The sequence below is a fragment of the Phoenix dactylifera genome, unplaced genomic scaffold, assembly GCF_009389715.1.
Source record: "Phoenix dactylifera cultivar Barhee BC4 unplaced genomic scaffold, palm_55x_up_171113_PBpolish2nd_filt_p 000294F, whole genome shotgun sequence".
NCBI lineage: Eukaryota > Viridiplantae > Streptophyta > Magnoliopsida > Arecales > Arecaceae > Phoenix > Phoenix dactylifera.
Window position 1 is genome coordinate 613700 of NW_024067773.1, and position 6844 is coordinate 620543.

General features: G+C 38.5%; 1 long non-coding RNA gene across 2 annotated transcripts; it reads left to right on the forward strand.

Moving 5' to 3' along the window:
- The first annotated feature begins 4603 nt into the window (after positions 1-4603).
- On the forward strand, positions 4604-6580 carry LOC120105470. 2 transcript variants are annotated; one of them, XR_005507868.1, is made up of 3 exons: positions 4604-4940; positions 5574-5645; positions 6022-6580. It is a non-coding gene; the product is annotated as an uncharacterized LOC120105470 (long non-coding RNA). The 2 variants fall into 2 exon arrangements; XR_005507867.1 differs by lacking the exon at positions 6022-6580 and having other exon boundaries at positions 5574-5835.
- The last annotated feature ends 264 nt before the right edge of the window (positions 6581-6844 follow it).

Sequence of the window (6844 nt, forward strand, 5' to 3'; positions counted from 1 at the left end):
CCATCGTCAACCTCACCCAGGGGGGCAGGACCGTGGTGATGAACATCCACCAGCCCTCTAGTTGGATCTTCTACATGTTCCAAAAGATCCTGTTGTTATCCGACGGCCACACCGTCTACTTCAGCAAGGGCTCCGATGCCGTGAACTATTTCACTAGCATCTAAACCGAGCAACTCTAGCACTACAAGTATCTTACGAGCATTTTTTTTCTTTTTTTTTTCTTGATAGTCCTTTGATGAATCAGACCCGAATAAACAAATCCAACCCGGATACGAACCAGACCCAAATTTGTTGGGTTGGGACCGGGTTATACAAGAATCTGATCGGACCCGAATGACCCATTGGGTCCAAAATTGTAGTCGTGGATCCGACCTAACCTGATCTTTTATTGGGTTGGGTCTAGGTCTAAAATTAGGACCCGAACAAAGAACCGAATTGGGATAGGGTCACTCATGACTCGGTTGAACCCGACCTATTTTCACCCTTAGTTCTGAGACATGGTTGTCCATTATCGCCCTATCTGTTTATTATTTGTGTTAGTACATTTTCTATAATGTTAAAAGTTGTAGTGAAGGAAAAAAATTTATCTGTATACTAGCCAGCTCGAGTTGGGATAACTTTTTCTCATCTTCTCTTCACTGATGATTGTATTTTATTTGCTCAGGCCACTTTATCCGATGAAACAACTTTGTCTACTATTGTATCTAATTATTGTTATGCTTCTGGTTAGAGAGTAAATCTAGATAAATCTATAGTGAAATTTAGCTCGAAAGTTAATAATTTAACCTGACAGTATTAAGAATTATCTACATAGTAAGGAAGCTGATGACACATGGCAATACCTTGGTGTTCCTATCTCTAGGAAGAAACCATCTTCAATGGATTGTAATTTTCTGGTATAGCAATTATTGGACAGGTTAGGGGGATGAAATTGGAAAGCCTTATCTATGATGGGTAGAGTTACACTTATTAAATTGGTTTTTTGCACTTCCTATCTATTTGATCATCGAATACTGTTAACCCCAAGGGTATGCTTCTAAAATTGGAAAGCATCATAAGAAATTTTTTATAGGGATCATCTAAGAACATAAGTACATAACAAGAGTACATTTAATCTCTTGGGATCGTGTATGTCAGCCTATCCATGATGGTGGTTTGGGTATTCCTTCCGTTGCTATGAATGAAGCTTTAATAGCCAAACATGCAGCATGATTTCTATTACTTCATGATGGTTTTTGGAGTTTGTTTATGAGAGCTAAGTATGTTCTTTGGTCCCCTATGCCTTTTCTTGTTTCTCGTCCAATGGCAACCCATTATGGATGAAGATTTGCTCCCATGCTCTGATTGTTTATTCTAACATTAGATAGTGTATGGGTAATGGTGTCTCTATTGATGTGCTTCATGATCTATGGTTATCATCTACTCCTCTAGCATGGTGGTCTGCTCTAGTTGATTCTAATTCATTGCAAGGTGTTATGGTGAAGGATTTATTATTTGTTGTCAATAGAAAATGGAATCAATTGTTAGTTTCATAGCTCTTTGGAAAAGAGTTAGCTGATAGAGTTATTTCAATTCCCATTTCGAGTGGGCCAGGTTGGACTGGGGGCCATCTTCATTTATAGAAACTATTTTATTCAATAATCAACCTAATCAAGGCATTGAATGGGTGTAGAGGCTAGATGTTCATTCTAGAATTGCTTTATTTCCATGGAAGTTGCTTGGCATCGACTTCCATGTCTCGAGATTTTACAACATCTTTGTTATTGTATTCCTATTCATCATGATTTATGCCAAGACGTAGAGGAATCTGTTATTCATGCTTTACTACAATACATATGCCATGTGTGTGGAGGCTAGCCCATTTTCAGGATTTAGATACTATTCCTATCCAATGATGATTTCCTTCAAGCTATTAGAAAAAGATCTTCTAATAATGATAAAAGAGATGAAGTTATTTTGATGTGCTATATTGCTTATTATATTTGGGTGCTTAGGGATGAATGTATTCTCCAAGGGACGAGATAGGGTGCTCGAGCGATTCTTCTTTAGAGTATCCACTCATGCTCAAGAGTTCATCCGTGAGACTACTGCAAAGGGTCTGTTAATAGTAGGGGTAACCTGTGGCTCTTCACATGCAAGTTCAACATTCTCTTAAGCAATTCATTTTTTTTAAGAGCTACAATCCTCTGCTTCCTCAAAGTCAACTTTAGTGGTAGTGTACATGAGAACTGTGCTTTTGGTTGAGTAAGTTTTGTAAACAGAAGTCCCAATGGTTATTAGTTGCAGGGGGAGTCAAAATTTTCGAACGACAGTTCCAATGCCAGAATTGCATGTGATTTGGGAGGGGCAAGCATATGCTACCCAGATATTGAGAGCTTCCACATATTTATGTAGAAGGAGACTCTATAACAATTATTAGATGGTGTTCAGATTCACCTTCTACAGAGGCCAATTCTCATCCTCTTCTACAAGATTGTTAGCGGATGCAAAAACTACTTTCTTTTGGAGTGTCTCATATTTACTGAAAACCTAATAATGCAACAGATTGGATAGCATTTTATGTAACCAATCATACATGAACTATCTTATGGGATTCTACGACCGATCTACATCTCAATTTTTGAATATTTTATTTTCTAATTCCCACATATGTATTTATAGTATAATGGTAATTTTTTTCCAATTAACCAAAAAAAAATTATCTTAAGGCCTGCCACTATGGGCAAATAGTTATTGTAATATTTGGAAATAAATTGATGCTAAAATGAAAAGGTTTGTCAATTATTTGTTGTTATTTATTTTATTGGATGGTAGATATGTCATGGTTAGTGGGGATATCAAATAAATTGGGGATGCTCCCGCAATTCACATGGTGTGTGTAGGTATAATAGTATACAATTGAATAATTAAAATATTTTGACCTAAATTGATGGCAGGCATATTTTAATTGGAGGCCGAATTATAACAAAGATTCTATAAAAAAATGCAATACACACACACACGCGCGTGTGTGTATGTGTATTATCTACTTTATTATGTGGCTTAGTAAATTCTAAAATAGATTATAAGTTACCAGTAAAGTATTGTGGAATATTTTCTCATTGCATTTTCCTTATCTTATAATACTTATGTACGTATGATGGCTAACTTTTCTCGGTTTCTCCATTAGTGAAAATATTGGATGATAACCATCTTAAAGGTTCTACTTATGCTAACTTGAAAAGAAATTTGAATATTGTGCTTGCTACTAAATAATTGGTCCACATTTTAAAAGAGAACCAACTTGAGCTGCCTACGGAAGATATTCCTCAAGAAGATTATGATTCCTAGCATAATTGATATGGGAATCCTAGAAAGTGGAATCGGGTTTGTATCTTTTGCGCGAAAGAAAGATCCCCTTTCCTTCTTTCGCACGAAGGAAGATGTATCACTAAGAGGTTTCTTGAACACTTCTAAAAATATTTAGGAAAGTTAACACTTAATCTTTTTGTATAGTGGGCTATAATCTTTAACCCCTGTTGTCCCAAACTATAATATCCAATTCGAATTTTAATAGTTTTTAGAACTCCTAGTCTATGCCCGCTTTCTCTGATTCTAAGATGACCAATATATCCTTTTCCACTTAATTTTTTCTCGATCTCCAGTGTCTTCATCAACCTCCCCATCCTGGCCAGGCCTATCGCCTCACTGGCATCTATGGCTCCGTGCCTCCACCACCCTCGCCAGCAAGGGTACTATTGGAAGAAAAAAATGGACCATCTAACAAGTACAATTAAAGCATCCAAATTCGATAGCAAGTCTGACCTCATGCAGGCCGAGCTCATGCAAGCCGAGCTCACGCAGGCCGAGCCGAGCTCATGCAGGCTGAGCTCAGAAGACCAAGCTTATGCAGGCCGAGCCGAGCTCATGCAGATCGAGCCCAGAAGGCCGAGTTTCGAAGATCGAGCTCGTCGTCCACATGCTGCGGCTATGCCCTGCAGCAGTCTTACCATACCATGCTTTGCTTGCTGGCCACGCCACGACACATCAACCAGGGACCATACCCTGCTACGATTGTCAACAATTAATGCGCATGGTCTCCACGGATCTCCGGCTTACTCAAAATCTCAGACCATCTACGTCAACTCGTTGACTCACTCAACTATGTCCGGTCACCTACAACAACTTATTGGCTCCAGTCCCGTCCTCCACGGCAACGCATTAATTCACACGATTACACTCAATCATGACGGTAACTCATTTAATTCGTCCGGTCACATCACAGGTAATCCTGTATCGAAACTTCTTCCTCTTTAAAAGGGGATTCTTCTTGATTCTGACTCGGAGACCTCCGCATGCAATATCTCTTTTTCTCCACTAAAGCCCCCCTCTGACTTAAGGATCGGAGGACCGGCGCCGGAAGCCCCGGCCATCAGCTTTTTGCAGGTCCCCCGGAGGACGCAGCCCGCCGACGCACCATCCGCATCAGAGCTCCACCTTCTCAGCCAGTGAACACCCTCGGATCCAATTTCCAGCAACAGGTACCATTCCCAATATTGGGACAAAATGGTCTGTCCCTTGTCCCAATATCCCGATCGATGCCTTGGAACATTCCTTTTCTAAGTGTCGGGACGGAGCGAGACAATGATCTGTCTCGTTCCACGGGAAAATTCGGACAACCCCATTCCAAAAGATTTAAAAGCTTGCTTCCAAGGCTCAAGAAAGACCACCGTTGGGATAGAAGATGGAAGAACATGTAGTCCCTTTCGCCTACAACCACAGCCTTGACTCCCCGTCTTGTGCACTCACCCAACTCTCTCATCTCCACCTGGCCTTCACTCCCTGTTTCTGTTTTAGTTCCCTCCCTCTCTATATAGAGGGCATTCCCTCTCACCCCTCCTCGATTTTTTGCCATAGCCGCTGCTCTATCCTTCCCCGAATCATTTTAGCCATGGGTCAGAGTAAGTAGCTCACCATTTTCTGATAGTTCTTCTTGATTTCTTTTCCATTTCTCTTCAATTGATGCTATGATCTTTCTTGAAAGCGATGAAAGGTTAGAGTGTGTCGGCTCTCTGATCTAATCAACCAGATTTGATATTTGTTGTTGCTTGTTTCGATATAGTTTTATAATTCGTTGGGATGATTTATCTTTATGATCTTTTGAGTTGAATCTGTTTACATGAAATCAAGTATGTGTTGAGATCTTCTAGTTTCTACTCGCTATGGTTAAAGATTCCTTTAAACCTAAAATTGTTATTTTCGGGTTCTTTTTTTCTTTTTTGGATCTGAATCTCTCTTTGGTCTAGTTTTGTTGTATTATTGTAGTCTTTGAGTTTCCTTAACATCTTTTAGGTATTATGTCCTGTTATTACATGGTTGTTTTGTATTTTAAGATTCTTCTAACATGGTATCTTGCACTATTACTGTAACATGTGTGGTCTGTCAAAACACCTTAGATTGTGAGTGTGAGATTTGTTCATAGAAATAATTGTGATTTATTAATAAGAATGGAACAGTATTTATTATTTATTAACAAGAATGGAACGGTATTATTTCTGATAGTGTATTTTTTTGATGTTGTGGTTCTTGTTCAGATCTAGAGATCTGGCGATTCTCTGCTGGTCTAGATGATGGGGATTGGTGAATGGATAGTAGGTGAAATGGAGGTGACATTTTTGGTGCATTTGCTTTCATCTGGTGATCATGATTGCGAATTGCTTAAATCCTAGCTCCAGATGTTCTTGTATGGTGAAGTCATTGCTCTGAGTGTTTATGTACAAAATATGAAGCTCCACGCGTTATTTGAGTAATGTACAAAATTCACAATTACTATCTTATGAAGACCTTTAATCCAAATATACAGATGGATAAATTAGAATGTTAACATATTTGACCTGTGGTAGATGACTAAGTTATCCATGTATGAAATTGTCTAATTGTGCATGTATATTGTTCTTATGTATGATATTTTATTCAAACCTGCATTTCTATTTTTCAATGTTGTTGCTAATAAGTTTTATCTGAATGTGATTTGCAATGAAGATGCGCACCAACTCAAAAATGGCAGGGTCAAGGAGGAGCACTGTGAAGTCTGAGAAAGAAAAGAACACGCTGAGCTCGAGGAGAAGAAAAGCACTTTCAATTAGCCCCAAGAATATGGCCAATAGAAGATACTACTTCAAGCACTTTGTGGAGCTCTCAGTCATCCTCATTGCGTTGATGTCCCACAAGCAAAAGAAAATAGTGACTGCCATTCCATTCGGCCATGCCTTGATGCTTTGCTCTCATTCTAGGATGATAAGGAGGAGGGTTTCCCGTTTGGTAAGGTACTAATTTTTTTGTGGAGACTAATTTTGCCCCCATCATTGGTTTGAGAGCCATTGATGCTGAGGTCAACCTGTAGAGGAGGGTGAAGGTCTAGTCTGATCTCATCACTCGATATTTTGATGGTGACCACAAAAAGAAAATTAGAGATGCAGTGAATGATAAACTTAAAATCTTGTTGAAAAGTCCAATTAGCAAGATAGAGAGAATTTCACTAAGTTACAGGTAGTTTATGTTTTTGTAACTATCATCTTCCCAATCATACATTACTATGTTCCTAAGGTATTTATATATATATATATATATATATATATATTGATGATTTGGACTACGTAGAATTATATGATTGCGGTCTTATAGTCTTTACTTTCTATTGCCAGCAAATTTCTAGTTTAGTGGAGAGTGTAAAGAGAAAGAACCTTACTAGCAAGGGCTTTACTAAGTATATGGATGGTTGTACTGTTGCTTTAGTGGTAAACATCTTTATGTTTATTTATAATTTAATTATTGAAAAATATATTGATTTGAAATATCATGGTTA